Genomic DNA, 22,291 nt, shown 5'->3' with positions numbered 1-22,291 from the left:
TTATTACGATATCCCTTATGCTAAAGAGAAAACTGCCAATAGTGGAAGGTAACCCGCGTTAGTGGAGTAGCTGAGAGTAAATTCTAATACGTATTTGACAAAAAAAGAAATATTTGAAAACGATCTTTTATGGACTTTAATGATCGAAGCTGGGAGAGCAGAAAAAGAGTCACATTCTTTGAGGTGACGTGTCTGTAATCCCCCTTATAGTTCTGCTGACAGGCAGCCGTCTCTTCTGTTCCTTCAGTTTGCTGTTGAATAGACAGTGGCAGCCCGGGTCCTTAGCTCTTACTGTAGATCCATTAAATTAAAATAATTTTTTTTTAAACCCTCAATATAAAAATAGCCAAACGTAGGGGTCATCGGAGTGGAGGGATCCAAACAGGTTTGAACATACACCAGCGTCTTCCAACAGAAGATCCACGTTCACAAAAAGATCCCTGCACAGGTGTTCAAACAGATTCAGACAAAGAGTCCAGTCCACAGAGGACGTCTCGGGCCCCCAAAATGGGTTCAGCCGCAGAGATCCAAAGAGGTCCAAAGACTGGGTCCAGTCCTCCAGCAGAAATTCCATCTTGACTGTGTCACAGCCGCACATGCATGTGAAACTTGTGCGTGCTCTGGAGCGTTGGTTCGCGGTGTGCGAGTGGGCTCCACTGCAGGGGTCAGTATGACATATGCTTGCTTTCTTAGCCCGAGTCTTTAGTGAAACAGTCCACCTGCTCCCTGATCTTAAATCCTTACTTCAAGAGCGCACTGGACTGCAAGGCCACCCCACTGCTCAGGATTAAGCTTAATATAGCACCACAACACCACCCATCTTACTGCATGGATTATATACACCAAGAGTGGGCGACATCGGCTACCTGCTACCTGCTACCTGTAGCCTGGGCTCCTGACATTTCCACGACACATTACGTTACATTTCCCCGACACATTACCTACATAACTCATTACCCGCTACCACTCCGTGATAAAAGTTATTGTACAGAGTTCAAAGAAAGGTACTTACACCTACAATATATAAACAGGTGTGTGTGGGTACTGTTTGTCGTTATACAGATGCTGGATTATGTATGTATGTGTTACATAGGTGTTATTTTTATTTTTAGCTTGATAGTAATGGTAATAATGCTCAGGGGCTGATAACAATGTAGCCTTTTTTGCATGGGTATAAATTCTTCTTTTACATTTATTGCCATAAATATATTCTGTCTAGATATTGTTTCAGCCTAAGCAAAAATGTATTTGGCACCACAACATTTCTAGCATTGTTTTTCTAATGTGAACATGTATTTAAAAACACAAGATTCAAGAAATAAGTTCCTTATGTATTTCTATGCAATTTAATGTTTAAGTCAATCACATAATTTCATACACATAATACATAATACTGAACGTACTGAATACACAGTACTGAAAATGCTGAATTACTACGTACTTGAGGATTGGAGGTTGGGTTTCACTATTAAGATGAAACGCAATTCCATATACAGACCACAGGGTGGCAGTAATATCTCATCGGATGACTTCTAGCGTATAAATTATTAGTGCCTCTTGTGTCGGTTATTTGAATATGCAGCGTCTACCATTTGTACGTGTACATTTATATACTTATATTTAACACTGTGCATTTATATTGTAAAATAAAAAGTTTATATTATATTATTATAAGTAAATTCAGCATGAGCCTATCTAACGTCATGTGATGCCCTCCAGATAGCAGTGTATAGTTGACCAAACAGTGCTGTTACTCACTGTTGTATTTGGATTGGCTGGACTTTTGCACCAGGCATTGAGGTTCATGTCTTCTTTCGCAGTATAAATACTGACCTGTGGCCTATGTGTATTCAGTGTGTGATGTTTGTATTGCATACAGCATTCTTGCGTCCTCTTTAATCAATTGTATTGCCTAATACTTGTTTTGGTCAGGTTCCCCTTTAGTAATATAAATTTATTTAAACACACACACACACACACACACACACACACACACACACAATTTTTCACAGATGAGTCTAAACTTTACGGTGTAGTTTACATATTCATATGGATAATCAACCTATCCCCACTGTGTGCTAACCTGATTTGAATAGATTCAACAATGTTGTTTGCATAGTCCTTTGTACAGCACATACCGCACTTCAGATAACTGCAATAAGGCTCTATTCAAATGTCTGGTTGAAAATTACAGTTGCTTTATATTATCAGAAATGCTTGCAGAAATGTTAAAAAAGTTGATTGCAGAGAAATAGTTTTATTATATTTTAGCTGTGACAGTATGAGAGAAACCCAGGTCAGGTGAAAGATGGTAAATATACGGCTGCAATCAGCTAAAAGTTCCAGCTGGCTTGGTGGAAGAGCCCTCTTGTTAATCAGATCACACCATGACAGGCGATATAATCCAAATCAAGGGAGTTTCTACAAGATTCTGTTCTTGGGCTGGAGTTTTCTGCCTTCACTGAGAAATCCCATCAATTTCCATCGCTGGGCAGATGATGCCAAACCATACATATATTTCAATGGACACAAATTTAAGCTCTACTAGAAGAGTGGCTTGCAGCATTTTTATCTTAATGACAAAGACACAACAAAAAATAAATAAAAACTGGATGACAGCTAATGTAACCTTACTCATTTCTGGCAGATGGCATTCTTCTTTGTGCTTGCTCTGAAATGACATGACATGATTGGGCTTTAATATGGATGATTTTTCTTTAACCGAAGGCAGGAATCTCAGTGTAAATGAGACCTCGACTTATAAACATCACCTCCACACGCAGGCCTTGTGGAGACAATGCCAGGCCGAGACGCACGCTGTCTCTCAGAGATGAGGCGAAGCGCAGTCCTGTAGCAGCTCGGGGTCGCGTTATCGCCACGCCTGACGCCTTCAGTACGCTTTGCACTCAGCCAACTGTCAGTCTCGCCTGGAATGCTCACCAGAAATTTGACTGGAAACCTGGATCTTCAAAGCCGAAAGCCTCAAGCCCATTTACACCCCGTGAGTATGTGAACAACACGGAATGCACACCGAGTGAAGTTAAAGCAAATTTATGAAAATTCAAATCTATGAAAATGAATTCCATTGTATCTTATTGTATTTATATGCTTGCTGTAAAATCCACACTGTTTTAAAATGCACTTTCTCACTGTTAAATGTGCTCTGTCAGTTTTAAATGTGCTCTGTCACTGTTGATCTCACTCTGAGCATACTGCTCTGCTCTCTGAGTGAGCACCCACTTCCTCCGCCATCTCAACTTCCTGCTTTTCCCTCAGGTGTCCCGCCAGGGTGGATAGCAGATCCCAGACTGCGGCCTTGGAGGCGAGCCGGCCTGGTTTACTCCAGGTCAACGCACAGGAAACGCTGGAGCCTCGTAAATGTGTGCAGCCTCACTCCCGATTGAACAAACAGCACATTAGGCCCGGTTGGCTCGTGGTTTTTGTCTCTTTTCAGGGCGTTTTGGCTTCAGCTGAACCCGCGATAACGTTGCGTAAGCGCTGAGTCAACATTACGTCCCATGCTACTGAATGAACCCCACTGTGCCCATTGTGTGCCAGTCGCATCGCCCACTGTGCCCATTGTGTGCCAGTTGTATTGCCCACTGTGCCCACTGTATGCCAATCGTATCGCCCACTGTGCCCATTGTGTGCCAGTCGCATCGCCCACTGTGCCCATTGTGTGCCAGTCGCATCGCCCACTGTGCCCATTGTGTGCCAGTCGCATCGCCCCCTGTGCCCATTGCGTGCCAGTCGTATCGCCAGTCAGATCGCCACCCAGCGGCTACTTCGCCGATGTTGCCACGCAGTGCCATCTCCGTTTTAGGTGGGTTGCCCCGGGTCGTGACCCCTCCCTCTGCCCCCGACACGATCAGGCCACGCCCGGTCAGGTGTGAGAGCGGCAGGCGCGCCCCGTTCCCCGGGTAACGCCGGTGAGGAAAGGCGACCGGGCCGTGGTCTTTTCGGAGTAGTCGCCCGCGTTTGAAGTTTGATCCATGGGAAACCGGGGGCACAATGGCGCGGGGAACAATGCGGGCACAGAGCGGCCGGTCCCTGGGGTGGCACCGCGGAGCACAGCTCCCATAACCTGCCCCCGTTTCCCTGCCTCCCTGGGGAGGGACCCCCCCCCTCCCCCCCCACCGGCACAGGGAGCTGGGGACAACCACACAAAGGCGGGACAGATAGACTTACAGTTATTGAGGGCAGGGCAGGGGGCACTGTTCCCTTCAGCGGCTCAGGAGGTTCTGCTCCTGCCTGCCGTATGGGGACAGCGGACAGTTCCTCTGTGATGTCATAAAGTTACGGAACAACAACAGAACTCAACAGAAATCAGACGGGATTTGGACCTCTGAGAACCGCTCTTTGATTTGTTTAGCGCTGTTAATTTTGCTCAGAGTAAGAGCTTGTGACAGACCCATACCATAGCATAAGCGCAGCACATTGTTTTTGACATGGAAAAGATATACAATTTTGGCCTGTGAGTTTTTTTCATACTGTGCTTCATACAAACACAACTATGTTTCATAATGTGATGGGACAGCGCATATGACTAATGCATATTACTAATGGGAATGTAATTTCAGGTATGTGTTCACACAGTGTACTCATTTACATGCTGTCCTAGTTAAATGAAGGTAAATTTGTTTATTTAAATCAACATCAACCCTCGCTTGGATTACAGAGTCATTTACCTGTCTCCAGTGTAATTGCTGCAAGCCCAGCAGCCTCCAGTTCTGTGTGTATGTGGGAGCGGTTCTTCATGTGAAGGAAGCCGACTGGTACCATGATGCAAAATTAGAGACGTGTAGCCAACCATGACCTGGTGTTACTCTCCATGCTTTAAGGCAGGCTTGCCTTGGTTAAATATTAACACAAAGAGGAACGGTCTCTACAGCAAGACCCCATTTTGAACAAGAGCTGTGACTACTTACTTATACTACATATGACAACTTACCACATATGACATTTTTAACATTTGCACTTCAACAGACAGAGGTCATATTCATATGAATCATTTCTGGATAAAAACACAAATTAAACATAGTAGTAGAATAGAATAGTTCTAAGAATAAAACAAATACAAACATTTAAAATAAAATTAATTTAAAATAAATCTTGCTGCCGCCTAACCTAAAAGACGGCACTATTCCTGTAATCTTCATCAAGGTAATGTAACCACAGAAATATTAATTAATACAGGCCAGTCTGTTTGTTACAGAGTTCTTGTGACAGAAGCAAAGGTTTAATCCCACCCTTGACACAAAGCAGCAGCCCTTTAAAGGAGACAACAACCCTTGAATGCTTGCTGAACATGTCATTGCTGCATCCCAGTTACTGTGTTATTTTTATATTGTCAGTAGCTGAATGTGTAGATAATTTACCCTCCGCTGAGTCTATGTTACTTAGCGCCCGTCCGATGGCTGAGTGGCATATTTGCCTCTTTGTGTGCACACACATACATCTGTTGAGTCATTATGCTATACATGAATGCCAATGTAGTAATGCAAATAAATAAATTATGATATTGCCACCATTCTGTTGCTCACGGCTGAGTGCCTAAAGATAAAATGCTGATGTTAAATATGTATATCCGTTTGTGGAAAACTGAAAATATCAGTGTAGTATTTCAAATAAATATATTTAATTGGTCAAAAAATAACTAAACTTCCACTAAAAATTAAAAAAATAACTAAATTGTTTGTGGGCCAGGCACGCAACAGCGGAAGTAAAATGTGTTTCTGGTGTGAACTATCGATGATATGTTTAGAATCCCATGCCAACAGTCTGGCGATAAGCACTGGGGAAATTACACTTTGTGCCTGTGAAATGTTACACATGAAAAACATAGCTTAGCACGGCTGTTCTTTCTCACCTAGCCTCGGGGGGGATGTGACAGCTTAGCTCACCTGGCCTCTGGGGGGGCGGGGGGCAGGACGTGGTATTATCGTCTCTGGGATCGGCCATCGTATTGTTGGCTCGGGTCAGTTTACTGTGGAAAAGCTCACCTCGGATATGTCACCTGCTCACAGGTAAGCAGGTCAGGGGAAATGCGCTGTGCTGTAGTTCTGTAAACATGCGGCACAGGCACAGAGGCGGTCCCCGGGGGAACCGTTTCCCACAATGCCGAGCGCAGTACACATTCACCATCACTCCCTTTTCTTTGTGGGTCACAGTATTACATCTGAAGGTGTGAATAGACAGACATCACTGCATCTTTTACTTAAAATTATTATTTTTGTGCAAACGTAGATTTACGAGCCATGGCACTGGAAGGCATGTTGACTCAGTCCTTTAAAATTCTGGAAAATGAAAGCTGGCGCACAGGAGGGACACTCAGTTTGTTCTGGAGGCTTCAAACGCTGAAGCGCAGCCCGATAAAGAGGATTAGCCATTCTAACAGGACTGAAGAGTGACTGAAGAGTCCGTCTTCACCAGCCCCCCTCCGCCCCTCACCCGTACCCCCCCCCCCCCCCCTCCGTATTAACGCTCCTGCCAGGACTTCCCAGGTGTCCAGCATGCTAATGACACAGGTTTCTAGGCCCGGGGCCTTCTCTGCTTTGCATTCTAACAGTGCCGAGGCATTCATCGAATTTAATTTATCAGCAGGAATAAGAGACAAAAAAGAAAAAGAAGTCCTTGAAAGAAGTCCATTTTCATTCCCCAGATGCACTGAAGATTGTTGGTTTGGAGCTGGGGGGGGGGGCAGGGGGGGCAGGCAGCGGGGCAGCGGGGCAGGGGGGCAGGGAGGGGGGGGCGATTAACATGCCTTCATCGCTGGACCTCTCACTGAGCGCCCAGGAGAAAAACGGCCTGTTTGTTTAGCAAAGTCGTCGGGCCTGGCGTGGAATGCAAAGAAGACCTTAATCAACCATCAGCCCACAGTCTAACACACCACTGCACATTTACATTTATAAATCCGGACACTTGGCACTGTTATTGAGTTTGTGCGTCTCTGTAGAGCTTGTGTATCGGTGCCTAATTGGATCCTTTCTCCTAAATCATCTAGGAGAGATTTTATGTGCTACTGTATTATTTGAGTTGACATGAAAACGACTTTCGACGATGACACAATCTGGGCCAAAACTGGGATTACGATGGGATAGCATCACTGTGTAGGTTCACAACAAACATTTTTACTGAAAGGATGAAAGGATGAAGGATGAAAGAAATCAGTGTGAGGAGGAGGGAGGCTGACATATTGGGGGGGGGGCCTGAGGAAGGAGAGGGAGAGGGGGATGGAAAGTGAAGGAGAGGGGTGTGACAAGGTAAAAGAAAAGACATGAATCAGAGTGTGTGTGTGGGTGTGTGTGCATGACAAAGAGAGAGAGAGAGAGAGAGAGAGACAGACTTACAGACAGAGAGAGAGAGGGAGAGAGAGAGAGAGAGAGAGACAGACTTACAGAGAGAGAGAGGGATAGAGAGAGAGAGAGAGGTTTGAGAGTCTGTGCTATCAATCAGAAGAAATCTGACACTGTCATGGGACAACAGCCTTGGCAAAGTTTCACTGCTATAACAGTGGCCACGTTGTCGGCACGGAGACTGAACTAAAATGTATAAAAACACAAAATCAAACATTCTGATGGACTAGGTCGACTAGCTCTATTTTTATCGGGGAACTCGCGTCGGATTATTTTTCTTAAATCGGTGAAGGTGTGATGCGTTCAGAGTCAGACTGTCCCTCCCCAATTTCCCAACTCGAGAATTTTCGGAACTTTGGCTCATCACTGTCAGGAGAATGGAGCTGAACTATCCCAAATGTGGAACAAACCTTCAAAAGAGCTGCATTTCCAGGGGGTGATGGGGTCTCTTTCCCTCGTTCACTAAGGTTCAACACCAACATGTCTTTAATAAGTGACAAGGTTATCTGAATTTGAGTGATAAAAATGTATTTTTCAGGTGTTGCTTCAGTCATATTCAGTGCCATTGCACTACTGCTGTGTATCCTTGTATTGTAAGTATCCATAAAGGGTTTAGTTAAATGGGACTTAAATGTATTTGCTTATAACTGCACGAACATCCCAGCATCTTTCTCCACAATGCAAAAAAATTTATGAAAGGACATTCAAACTCTGCTTAAGGATATTCAAATGATGCTTGGTACAGGATTCCCTGGGTTAAAATTCCAGTAAGAAAAAATCCCTGTGAGCAGTGGCTGGTGTTTCTAATAGCTAGTGAGTTCTGATGGATAAAATGTGTGTGTTGGGTCATTTCCCTGCTGCTGGACAGTCTGATTTGTGCTGACCGTTGCTTGGAAGGGAACAGGGTCTAGACCAGTGCGCTATGGACTGGAATACTGATAGACGAAGTGAAATCTTTTTGTGAGGGCACTCTGGGGCTTTGCTTCCCCAGTGAAGCTTGGTGTGTTTGACTTCTTTTCGGTTTTCTCTGGCTTCCTTGTTTTCTATTGCCATAACACAATTAGTATGTTTTTTTCCAGCATTACTGTGATTGCTTCATGCTTTTTTTGCCAAAGCTGGGTCTTCCTGAAGCAAATCATTTATGATTTTTTTTGGATGGTCTGGTGAAAAGAATGTATGTGCTTTTTAGCACATGGCAGAGACATATGAAGTAAATAAATAAAACGTGAGGGAAAGAAAATGTATTGTTGCATTGTATTAAAATGGTTATGAAGTGGTCTGGAATGTTGATACTTTCTTATTGCTAATGATAATGCATTTTGCACTTTACAGGATTCCCACACTTGTCTATTTTGCTAATTCAAGAACAACTCGGTTATTTTCCTCAAATTCAAGTTTTTCTACCTACCACTATTAATGCATATGATCATGTGACTTTAAATCTGAAAGCAGTAATGCGGGTTTAATTTTTATGGCCACAGGAAGTATTCTTAGGTTAATTTGGTTCCCAGGACCATGCCCCTACCCATAATGCACTGCGTCCCATTCAGGCTTTACCCTTTGCCCTTCCCATGACCCCTGCCCTGAGAATTTACTCTGAGGTGGCTGAAGGAAGGTCACCTTAAGCAGCCAATCACACGCAGTGGGCAGGGCCTACAGAATTACGATTGTCTACTCATTCAGACCAAAGAGGAACTCCACTGTGATTTATGGCCATGGCCAATTTCTTAATGGCCTCTGTGAAATGGCTTCTTGATTCCACAGGGCACATACACACATTTATTGCCAAAACACTATGATTTGGCCTCTGGAGATACAGTTTTCAGTTAGTGAAAGATTTTCTGGGCACAGTATCTTCAGCTGTGTTTAAGTGAATGATGGTGTGATTTCTGAAAATCAGACACAAGCAGGCTGTGTGTGAATCTGACTCGCATTATGGGTGGAGGACTTCAGAATCAAGGGGAGTCTGGGCTGACTTTGAGTTTCACATCGGGGAAGTACACTGGGGAAGTTCCGAGATCAGGGAAATTTCCAGCACAGTTTCACGCCCGGGCCCACTGCACACGTTTCACGCCCGGGCCCACTGCACACGTTTCACGCCCGGGCCCACTGCAGCAGGGTGACGGCCGGGCCCACTGCAGCAGGGTGACGGGCGGGCCCACTGCAGCAGGGTGACGGCCGGGCCCACTGCAGCAGGGTGACGGGCGGGCCCACTGCAGCAGGGTGACGGCCGGGCCCACTGCAGCAGGGTGACGGGCGGGCCCATTGCAGCAGGGTGACGGGCGGGCCCACTGCAGCAGGGTGACGGCCGGGCCCACTGCAGCAGGGTGACGGGCGGGCCCACTGCAGCAGGGTGACGGCCGGGCCCACTGCAGCAGGGTGACGGCCGGGCCCACTGCAGCAGGGTGACGGCCGGGCCCACTGCAGCAGGGTGACGAGGGGGCGAAGGAGCCGGACTTTCAGTGAGACGGTGAAATCCTGGGCTCGGCCTTCCCTTCAGCCCCCCGGTGAGAAAGTCTGCTCACGATGCCAGGCCCCATTCACCACCGGGCTGGGCCAACGAGCCCTTCCCTTTATGCAGGGGGAATGGTGAAGTCCACCTTTTCTCCTTTTCAAATCACTGCTTTCAAACAAGGCCCCCCCACCAAGCTTGGGACCTGAAGAGCTCTCTTAATTGGAGGGTGGGTGGAGTGGGGGGGCGGTGGTGGTGGTTACTTCACAAAGTCGATTGAGATCATCGATATGCATGGCATTATGTATGTAGACTAGTGCATATGGCATCCACAGTACAGTACATGTAGCATGTGCAAGTAGACATGCAGTAGTGTATGCCAGGAATGTCTTATCATGTCAGAAAATTGTGGAAAAGTTGTGCCTGAATTTATTTCATTTTGTGACCTTTACCTCACATTTCCTCTTGGATGTACTAGATGTCTGAATGTAGAGTCTTAAGTTAAGCTTTCCGGAGATGGTGGGTCTTTTCCTAGGATGTGTGTTCGGTAATCATGGGCTGATTGGTTATGGGGTTTGGGTTGTCTTGGCAGTTTTTTCAGAGATATTATATTCTTGGTTTTTAGAAACTCAGTATGTGGTTGTCAGTGAACTGGCTTCAAAATCCACAAATCTTGAAAGCAGCCTGTAATTATTTTACTTTATTCCAGTGTAGTAGGATATGATCTATTATATAAATAACCATTCTCTTCAAGCTGTACAATGCTACATTTCAGGAATCCAATCTGCGGTTGAGTTTGGACTGATTTGAAAACTTTGTGATTATCGAAAGACCACAGCATTATAGTCCTTGTTTTCTGATGTAGTGGGACACAACCCACAATAAACTTACCAGAATGCTTTCTTTTTTTTCCAAGTAGCACAGCACAGTACTTCAATGCAGAGTATATTTGTTTATAAGCCACTATTTCTCCACATTATTTCAAAAACCATTCTTCCCGGGCCCCAGGCAGCAGCACGCACAGGCCCTTCTATGAATTCACATTCACACATGTAGCCCTCGTGAACTGGAGAGCAGTAAGGGAAATGTTTTCCTGCTCTGAAAGATAATGGTGGCAGTCTATCTGGCTTCATTACTCCACCTCATCAATGCCTTATGAATGGGCTAATGGATGCTGATATCCAGGGGATAATGGATGTTCTGATATCCAATAGGGGGCTGTAAGTTACATGGGATCAATAGGGATATGAGGATGTAGGTCTCAGCTTGTCCGTGCAGCTGGAGACGTGTGTCCCAGAGTTTACTCGTTAGAATACGGGCTGTGCTGCTAGCTGATGGGTGCAGGAATTTGAAAGTGGACCCAGGGTAGTCTTACCTTACAGCAAAAATCCATTCTGAAGACACTCAGGAAAGTTTCCTTATAAAACCAAAATGGCACAGCTGTTTAATTTTGTGTTCACCCCCCTTAACATCGTGCCGCTGGGACGGACAAGGACACATTTATGTATATTCTGAACTCTTCAGCACTTGCTGTACACGTTGTGGGGCCAATGTACCTCTGCAAAATCGTCATATAATCTCTGCTATGCTATGTGACTGTGATATTGTGTTCACATACTGGAATATCGTAGTGTGTATATAGTCTTAGGTCATTTCCTGAGGAGGTCCATGGAAATCTAGTGGATTTATATCTTGACATGGCAGAGATTAAATTAAAGGGCAGAAATTAAGTCAAGATAACGGATCTGAAACAGGGAAGAGTGTCACATGACACGAGGTGTGCTGGTGAAGGGACGTTTGACTATAATAAAATATTTTTAAAAAAGATGATGTGGAAAGCCTGTTATACAGAGTACAGACGTTGGGTGTTACCCCGCTTGCTCAGACCTAAATTTGAGCAGTCCCAGAACGGCCTTGATTAGCCTTCAGAGGACACCTGGAGGCAGAGCGTGATTAAGGGTTTTTTGGAAGGGTTCGTTCTTTTTCATTTGGTGCGGTCCCCTGATTGGAAAAGTGGTGGAAGAAGTTTTAGCTTTGACATCTGGAATTAAACTTGTGGTTTATTACAACCGTGCGATCGGCTCCCTGATTGCAATTTCTTTTTAGAAACCAGCCAACCCCGTCTTTCTCAAGGTTGACGGCTCTCAGCGACTGTTGTCACCAACATGACCTGGTTTTTAACGCGCAGTATTCTCTATAATTATACTCACGGTTTCATCTGAGAATAAGGCCCCCCGTACAGTCAGATGACTAATTAGAGCACCAGTTCAACTTTTTTCCAATTACAATTTTTTACTCTTCTGTGCCACTTATTGTGCTGATCCAGTTACAACCACAAATGGTTCAAATATGGGCTGAAGCAAACAGACTCAGTTTAGTGTGTATAAACTCAATAAACACTCTGGGACACAAGGACAGGTCTATATGTGAACATAAAAGGGTACTGAGCTTGCTAGGGAAGGGAAACAAACGTCAAGCAATTGCACCCATAAAAACTGCTGATTTAAGTATGGATGACTTCGTTTAGGCTTTTTGCGACAGCAAATGTTTGCATTAGAATTCATGAGAACATTCTGCCGGCGAAAGCTGTCATGAATCATTTTCATGTTCTTATTGACTGCATTTGGATGTTACAGAGATGTTATCTGGTGAGGTTTTAAATGAGACCTTTGCTAATTGTACGGGTGTTCCCCTAGAAGGCTTGTTTTAAACAACATTCAGGGGAGCAATCTTCAGCAAGATTATTCAGGTCATTCTACTCTAATATAAAGAAAGCCATCACTAATCATGTGAATTCATAAACAAGGTGCTCAGTGACAACTCAGCATTCAAAAGCCCTTGTTCTAAAACTGTTGTAAAGGGGTTGTTTGTGTCTTAATGTAAAAATCTGATTGAGTCTTATCTTGCATTAAATATTACAGACCCACAAACCTCACAAAAAAAAATGTCCGTAGTTTCAAACTGTAATTTATGAAACTAGGTGGTCTGAATTATGTTTAGGATATCTACCATGGTTTTGCTGTTTAATAAAGATAAAACTATGATATGATGTTGCACACTGAGTTGTCCCATTCGGTCCCGCAGGCTCAGTACATCGACTTTGTCGGTTGAATGGTTTCTTTTTCCGTTTTCGGAAGCCATCTCCCACGCACCTTTGTGTTTCAGGGAGGGAGTTTCAGGGTCTTTGTGACCAACTTCCGCATAATTAATGCGTATCTCCGGAGTTCAGACCCACCCCCCCCACCCCCTCTTTGGCAACGTCCCTAATCTCAATACTGAACAGCCCAATGCATGCTGGGACAGTTTCCCCCTAATGCCAAGGGTCAATTTAAAGAGAGTGAGGAATAAAGGCTCCACCTCATGCATCCCTAATGGCCCTGACAAGGACGGGACGGCAGGGTGATTAATGCCCCATGCCCCTCATTGGGAGGGACGGTTCTACTTCGGGGGGGTGAAGGTTCTTTGTCACGGGTGAGATCCAGGATTTTGGCCAAGATCTTTGGTCAGACCCACCCAGACCTGAAAGGTACCGTAACTGGGTACTGGGAGCTGGATACGAGCTGCTTGAGAGCTTGGTGCGTTGGCATTGCCTCCACGGTCTATGAGGCGTCTACGCAGTCTGCAAAATTTCGGTTTCCGGTGAAACTTGATTTCTGCAGAGCAGGAGCTTAGTAATGAACAGGGGCGCAACACAGGAGACTTAACTTCTTGAGCTGGGGTTCCATGGGAAAAAGACAAACACAAGATATGGTGATGAAGTAAAAGGGCTTATTTTTTGATTGATAACACCTTGTATCTGTTACGTTTGAACTTGTTGTTATCTCAAAGGTCCAGCTGACCGTAGAGCCCAACAAAAATACACTACTAAACGACAAGAGTTTCTGCAATGACAAGAGTTTCCTTTGACCTTCTGGCCTGGAAATTCACATTTAAGACCATCTGCAGTGCACACCTAAAGGACTTTGCAGATTTTTCCAAAGCCTCCTTCTCTCGCCTGTTCCCCCGGCCTACCCTGCGAGGAGCACACTCCATCCCTTTCCCTCTGCATATTGCTGTCAGGTGCCCGGTCCTTTCTTAAACGGGGGAAAAAGACTATCTTTATGCGAAATGGGGTGTCCCTGTTGGGACGGTGAATAGGTGGGGAATGTCCAGCATCGCAGCTAATGGGCTGAGCGGTTGCCGGGAGACCCGCCATTGATGATGGCCAGACGCACGGCCTTCTTCTCACCGGGTCGCCGTGGCTGCACAGAGGCCCCCGAACGGCCCCCGAATCATCGAGGCCCAGCGGCTCCGTCCGATTTAACAGACCGCGCTCGGGAAGAAAAACCTCCGCTAACTACAAAAAAAAAAAAGAAAAAAAAAGAGACATTGGTTAACTAATTCCACAAACACACAAAAGGGAAAGGAAGCAATTTAATCCTGGGGCCTGGAGCGAGGATAAGCCCAGAGGAATGGATGTGAGTCATCCCCTGCTCTGGCTGGGGCAATTAAAGATGAGGGAGAACAAAATGGCCGTCATCTCTTTGGACATTCACTTGCCTGACACTTTTTTTTCTGAAAGGACAAGAACACCAGGTTTAATCTTCTCTCCCAAACAACAGTAAGTGAATTTGGAAGGACTGCAGTAAAGAGAAAAGCGAAGGGGGGGTAGGGACGAATGGAGATACAGGTTCAGTCTTGTTCGTGCTGAGGAATTGAACGCCTGATGCCACCAACATTACATCTCTTTTTTTTTTGGGTTGTTCCCTTCTTACATTGCCCAGAATCTCAAAAATGGCACCTTGAGCTACACACATTCCTCACCCATTTGATTGTTTGTAATCTGTAACCTTTCCAAAATAAACTGAAGTACACATGTGCCCAGTCCGAACAACCAGTACAGTAACAATTCTCTCTTCTTATCCCCTTGGCAACACCAAAGCTCGCTAAAGTGTTGCTGAGTGCTAAGTCTTTCTCTGGCAAACAGAACATCAGTTGTCAAGGGTTCTCATTATACAATTTCTTTTTTCCAAGCAAAAAACTGTTTTCCCTTCCCTTCCAGCATATGCTAGTGAATAGAACTTTTAAGCCAAATGCTACTTTGCATATCAGTCTTTTCTTCTCTGTCCTCTCACTCAAACATTCAAGTAGAGGCCCCCTTTTTAAACCCCGCCGCAGAGGCCTGGCTCGGGATGGGGCGAGCCCGGTCGCGTTTTGGAATTCGATCGCGGGCCCCCTCCGCGGCCACGCTGCGCAGCGCTAGCGCGTCGTAGGGCGGGCGCTCCAAGCGTCGGCCATTTTGCACGCTCAGATGATTCCTTTGTTCGACGGTCACATCAGCTGGAGGTCGTCCGGCCCACAGAGAAGGCAGCGCATGGTTTGCCAGAGAGGAAGAGCGTTCATAATGCCGAGCCTGTCCTACCCTGCTCACGCAGGCCTCCTCCATGACCCCCCCCCACCACCACACAAAAAACGCCCAATCCTCAGTGGGAGGAGCGCTCCCCGTGCTAATGCTAGCACGCTCATTCAGAGAGCCTAACTATACTGATAATTCATGAATTCCTCCATCCGTCATGCTAGCGCTCACGCTAGCTAGCGACTTCGCCCGTTTCGCCGTTGACGGCTACGCTCCAGTGGGCGAAACACAGCATCTCCGTTGCAGCAGCACGATTAGCGAACCGCAAGCCCGTTAGCCTAAACCGAGGAGCCCCCATGTGGCGGACTGCTCTCCCAGAGAGGCTGCTGTCTCTGGCGGCATCAAGCTGGATAAGCGCGCATTTATATCTGGAATGAATTGCCTTCGCAACACGACCCATGAAAGGAATCAAACAGGCTTCCTTTCAGATTCAACTCAAGGAGTACTTGGGAAATAATCTTCAGTCTGAATTGCATGTGTGAATATGAAGTGCCTTGGAGGAGGTTTTGATTTTTTAATGATCAGATTTATTAAACATGGCATGCAATTGCTTTTCATCCCTCTTTCTAATGTCTATAAATGCAAAAGTTTAAACTTTGTCTCTGACATCACAGAAAGGAAAATATGGAAACTACAAAAAAATGCATAAATATTTGATTAAATTTGTTACTATTTCTGGTTGGGGGTGAAGTGTAAACATATATTTTCTTTGATCAAAAACTTTTGAACCATCTTTTAAATTACATTATTTTCTTTAGAGTACTTGCGTAAGTGTTTATTCTTTGGAAACAAATTGAAGAAAAGAAACGTTCTCGAGCCTGATCGTCAGTCTGGTGGGGTTCTCTCGCTCAGCGACCTGCCGTTCGAGGGCTGCTCCTTCGCCGCAAAAACAAACTTTACACGTACTGTAACCCCCCCCCCACCACCCCGCCCCCCTCCCCTGGCAAAAAAAAAGAAGAAAAAAAAAAGCTTGAAGCCCCTTTTGTGTCGTGCGTCCACTGCGTTCAGAGCGCAGGAGCAGAAGACGGGACGAGGTAAGAGGGGGGAGATCAGGGGGAGAATTCTATGGAACAAATTAGACATTCAGGGTCTGGCCGTGTTTATGATTTCTGCTGGACGGGAAACAAAACCGGGCGCATTCCGGGGGCCTCGGTGAATGGGGGGGGGGGGGGGCCTAAAAGAAGGCATCGCGAGAGAGCGGCCCGAACGAGCCGAAGTTCTCATGGAGCGCTCCGAAGTTCTCCTCCCTCCGTAAGCCCCCGTGGGGTGCAGCCCCGGTGCTACACGTCGGAACGCACGCACGCTAAAAATGCGGGATTGAGAGAGTCGATCGTTTTCCTGCATTCCTCCCTGCCAGGGCGGACTTTACTGAGTATCAGTTTTATTAAAAACAGTGTTTTGATAGCCCTGTTTTTTTCCTCCTCTTCCCCATTTTGGGAATGGGCAGTGCTGATGTGAGCCTGTACCAACATCCTGCAGTGAACTGAGGAAGCGGCCCGCTAGCATGCTCTGCCTGCAACACGTGTGCAGCCAGCCACCGGCTGCTCCGTGCAGTTACTGCATCGGAGGTGAATACTCTGCCAACCGACTCTCTCCCTCCTTAAACAACATTACAGCCAATTAAGCACCGCCCGGTGGACCTGGCACCGTCTCTGCCACGGTTACGAGCGCAAATTTCTACTCCCAAGCACATGAGAAAGTGTCCATGGGTAAAACAGAGTCCATTCATGTCAGCAAAAACTGAAAGAAATTACCCATTGAGTCTTGACAATGTGCAACTGTTAGACAACGCCCATATCATGTTATTACACAAAGGAGGACCAGATGGTTTATCAGGACATCAGTTCACCGAGTTTCAGAGTGTACTTTTTGGTGTACTGTGTCAGAGCCAAATGGAGACTTCCCTCATATTTAACCTGTCATGACAGGATCCATTGGAGATCTCTCTATGTTAGCCACAGAGCAATGGCAGCAGTTAGGAGTGTGTGGCTCAAATCTTATTCCTCTGTCTGCTCAGGATACCCACGCATTTTGTAACTTGTGGTTTTTGGGATTAGCTTGTGTGTTTCAACTGACATTCAAAGCTTTAGCGGGGTTATTCTCTCGTAAAAATATGAGAGTAAATGGAAGTAATTTGGAATCAAAGCAGCAAAGAAAGAAAGAAGATTATCAGCTCGATTGTTACAGTAATCATGGTTCTGGAAAGAGGAGATTGGATTCAGCTACACAGCGGTGAAAAGCTCCTGTTGCACAATATTGCTGCCAATAGCAATACTGATGATGAAAGAAACTCACAAAAAGGACTGTAGGGGACATTACAATGGGGAAATTAATCCCCCTCCCCCCTAGCCCCTCACCCCCCCCCCCCCCAACTGTGCCTGAATGAATCTCCTCCAGCCGGTGAGCTCACAGCCCCCTGGTCTGATCTAATCTTAGCGTTCTAGATGGGGAGGGATCGCCTGTAGGGACTCTCCAATAGGACAAACGATGATCAACGGCACAAATATGTTTGCATATTTTAGTGTTTGTTCATGCAGAAAATGAGTGAGGAGGTAGGAAAAAAAACATGCTCTGTACAGAGAGAATCACCAGTAAACCCACCCTGATATATTTACTTGTTGTCCACTTGGCATAGTTAGTGGTTCAGTACCAAGACCAGAGGGTTGCAGGTTCGAGGCTCGTATTAGAATGGTTCTCAGTCCAAATGGCTCCAGCTGTACAGATGGAAATAACTGAAAAAAAAACAAATGCCTGAATAGGTCATTATAAGGGCATCTGTTAAATTGCGGTTGCAAATTAAATGTTAATTTATACCTGAATTTTTTGGTCAAAGGTCATTTACTGCAGCCTCAGTAGCAATCAATGATGTCCCATCCCTTGAAAATGAACAACACTGTGTCATCATCGTTTTTATTGACCTTTCCAAGGCCTTTGATACAGCCAACGTGGCAGGCAAAAATGTTTGCATAGAATTCATACTATGAATTCCCTCCTGGTTTTCACAAGCACATCTATTTCTCTCCCATGAACAACCAGAGTTCACAGGAGGTCGCTTACAGGTGCTACAATTCTGGTGTCGATTATTGACCTTGGAATCCTGCATTTTTTGTGTGTAGGTTTTCAGTCTACCTTCTACCTTTCTATGAGTGATAATACTTATTCTGCTTCATAAAAAGCTGTAATACAACCTGTTTGCATAATTTAATATGGTAATAAGTTATGTAACACATGAATGTACTGCCCAGAAAATGGGTGTTGAACTGCTCCACCTCTGGAAAGAAACATTTGGGTTTAATAAATAATCTATCTATAAATCATCAACATCAAAATACTACAGAGACGTAGTAGAACAGCCTTCTCTCTAAACAAATTCTCTAATGGAAATTTCCACATTAGAAAAGTTTCAGGGTCGCTGCAGTCCAAATGAATTGTGGGGGATCCCAATAAAAGCAGTCATGGGAACATTGTGTGAGAACATAATTAAGATAATGAGCTGTGACAAGCTATGACTGATCAATCTGACATGTCAGGGTGTTAAACATTCTGAATCAATCATTCATAGTCTTTACTGGGGAATCCCACAAACCCACCGCTTTGGAATGACAAAGCCAGCCACAGGCTAGCTGTGGACGTAAGGTTTCTTTTTGTTCCCTTTCATGCACAAGTGTTATATGGACATGGACGTAATTCATACAAATGAAAGAGCAGAGAACCCAGTGTTATCTCAAAAATACCGAGGAGTGTTTGAATCAGATGAACCGGATTCATAATAGTTTAAACTTTAAAAGTTTAGCTTTAGTCTTTTATTGTTGACTTGTACAGTTCTGAGTCTAAAACCCAAGTTTGGACCATAACTACCTTCAGCAGTCAACAGACTATAGCAAAAAAAAAAAAATAGAAAGTCTGGAGATGACGAACGTGTAAAACAGAATTTTAGTCCTGCGTGGAGTAATAAGGGAATATTTGATATTTTAGCTCAAAATCAAGTCGTATGGAAATGTTCAGCAGCCGGAGCCGCTCAGACTTGCCTGGGGTACTTGCTGTCATGCAAGTCCAACGAAGAGCTTTGGGTAGAGTTAGACTCACAGACGTCACCTGCGTGCGAGTCATATGGGGCCGATGGTATATCAGGATAATGTGGTTGAGCAGGATGCAGACAAACTCAATGGTTCAGACGATAGAAACACAGCCACAGTAGTAATGAATGGTAATGGCCATGCAGTCTGTAAAAAGTCAACGTTTTACAGATTAAAGTGAAAAAGTATGAGATGAGATTTTAAGTAAAAAATATTAAATTCTGATTCAATTCAAAATTTACAAGATAAAAATTCCATTTTTTTAAAATATCAAAATTATGAGTTTTTTTCACATAGCCCTTTTCACATGCTCTTCTGCAGTAAGCAGATAACAGTTTAAGATTTATCAGTAGGATTGTAGAATGTGAAAAGGGGATGCACTGTTCAGAAAGACAAAGTAAAACAATTACTGCAAATTCTAATTAAATCCCCATTACTACTGGTGTGACTATCGATTAATTTATAGCTACAAAATGATAGTTACCCATTGATTATGTAATGTAGCAGACTATTCAAATTAATAAAGGGTTCAAATGAATAAAATTGCTGCATATTTGACTTTCAAAAGTTTAACATTCAAATGACGTTCATCACAATGTGTTCCAATCCCAGATTGTCCATTTTATTCTTCAGGAACGTCAAACTTTGCAATGTCTGTGATGTGCTTTGAATGAAGTTTTGTGCCAGCTTCCTCCAGGCGTTTAGTGCCAGCTTCCTCCAGGCATTTAGGCATTGGTGCACTCCAAACCGACAAACAACCACAGCTGTTTGGTGTGGAGGTGAGGCAGCATCGCCATGCATTGTGGGTAATCTCACTACTTGACCGGATGTTTTTTTTGTTGGTTCAATTGGAAAAACACTGAGGGCTTAAGGGGCTGTTGGTCATTGTAGTTTGGATGAAACAGCCCCAACTAATGGAGTTACATCCATCTTACATCCAGGTCACCTGGAAGATGCCTGAAGAAGCAAGCATTTCTTTTTTGTTGTTCTTTTTTTATTGAAGCGAGGCTAGTCTCTAAGGCCTCAGATATGTTTAGATGTGGTGATTAGCGTTACAGATGTTTAACAGATAGATGTCTCGCCACCTGGACCAGAAGAGCGGTCACAGCTCATATTCAGCCTCTTGACAGTATTTGTCTTGACAGTTTTTTACTTGATAATTTGTGGATGCAACATTATTGTTTGTATTGTATTGTAATTGTTTGCAATGTAGCACAGTAAGCTCAATATGAACATGGAAATGTTATTTTTTATGGCATGGCATGGAGATTTCTGGCATAGTGTGGTTTAAGAAGGGGAATAATCCATCTAAACATGAAAAAGCACCTAATTATGAAAAATGAATAACATATGAAAATTCTGGGATTGCAACTGTGGTCGGAACGAAAACAAGCATCCACAGGGGTACCCAGGACTGAGTTTGGGTACCACTGCTATACAGCACATGCTATCAGCTGCTGTTACTATAAGATATGCTGTTTATGAGAGATGCTTTCTGCAATTGATATGTTATTGTTAGTTAAAATAAACCTGCATGAATAATATAATACACTGTCCACCCATTGCTTCAGATGGAATAGAATATGTTATGCATTAAGGAGTGATTTGATTTATTTTCCTGAGTAAAATAATATTTTTCTTCAAAAGCCTCATATGTTACATGTTATATATATAGGTTGTTATGTGTTTCCCAACCCCAGGAGGTATATTGTGTGTTTCTTTCCCGTCCAAACGCTCAGTTTTGTTTGATCGATCGGGCTGTTACGTGAACGCCGCTGTCAGAAGAGTGTTGGAGCGTCTGAGACGAGGGGAAACGGGAGAGCAAGGTCACCCGTCTTGACTTCAATAGCCCGTCAAGAGCTTTTTTTTTTTGTGCCACGATGCGATTGAATACGGTTGCGCAGTTGTATGGAACAGTCGGTGCAGATTGTTCTGCGCAGCATTCAGGGGTTTTATGCAGGTTTCTGTACGTCCCAGCTGGTGCGGCTCCTTTGAGCCGGCTGTTGCTCCGCACACCGCATGACTCTTCGGGCCCCTCCGACCCTGATACTCCCACCGCCGCAAATTCCGCACAAAACAGAGGAAACTTGTTGTCTTTGACATCCTTTGTCCCCGGCAAAGCTATGGGGGAAATATTTCACCCTTTTGTTTCCTCCTCTGTGTTTCTGAGGGGGCCCGCTTACGTAACTCCTTTCAGCACCGCTAATTGGAGACCGATGACGCGCCCCGAGCAACCGCCCGTTTATTTTCTGCGCCTGGCGTGATCTCCCCCGAAAGATTATCACATTAGAGAACGCTGTGGAACGGCGCTGACAACCTGGCTCGAACATCCTCCTGTCCCGTTTTTATTACACCCAAAACGAAGGTGCTTCACAAACATTTAGACGTTTAAGGATGCTTAAGTAGTAGACACATACTCGGCTTACAATCTGAAAGTGCTTAAGCAATGAAAACAGTTACTGCCTAAAAGGAATTCTAAAGTCAAACTGACATATTTATGCACAAACATGCACACACACTCACGCAGTTCTATAGGCCTGCCATGCATTAGATTTGGAATCTGTTGCACGAAAGTGTTAAAATTATATTTGCCTTCACTGCATGTATTGTCTCGCCAGGATCTCTGTTCCCGCGACTGTTTCTTCTCCGGGTTTATGTGCAATGGGAAAGTGGCCTGGACGTGTGACTGCGTCTTTTCTAATAAGACAGTTGTTGTGAAAGGCAGCGCACTGGAGCAAAGCTTGAAACAAAAGCCCATTCATGACTGTAGCCCCTCGCATGTCTGTAACTGGTTTGGTGTGGTGTGGAAAGAGGGGGCTGTGACTTGGGTGGGCATCCAGCGCCAGACCAAATCCCACAGGCGCCCCTGCAGCCATCATCTACATCAGCGGCAACCAGCTCTGCTCCTGGACACCTACTCTCGTGTAGGTTTTCATTCCGACCCTAAGAAAACACACCTCATTCAACAGCAATTGATCTTATTGAGCTGCTAATTAACATAGTAGGATGTGCC

The 22,291-nt window shown here is 44.8% G+C and overlaps 1 long non-coding RNA gene across 1 annotated transcript; it reads left to right on the top strand.

Moving 5' to 3' along the window:
• Positions 1–2,784: 2,784 nt before the first annotated feature.
• LOC118206441 lies at positions 2,785–3,416 on the top strand. The gene is made up of 2 exons (XR_004761192.1): positions 2,785–3,001; positions 3,277–3,416. It is a non-coding gene; the product is annotated as an uncharacterized LOC118206441 (long non-coding RNA).
• Positions 3,417–22,291: the final 18,875 nt, after the last annotated feature.

This window comes from Anguilla anguilla, chromosome 10 (assembly GCF_013347855.1).
Source record: "Anguilla anguilla isolate fAngAng1 chromosome 10, fAngAng1.pri, whole genome shotgun sequence".
Lineage (NCBI taxonomy): Eukaryota > Metazoa > Chordata > Actinopteri > Anguilliformes > Anguillidae > Anguilla > Anguilla anguilla.
The sequence above is the reverse complement of the archived record's forward strand: the minus strand, read 5'-3'. Positions and strand labels throughout refer to the sequence as shown.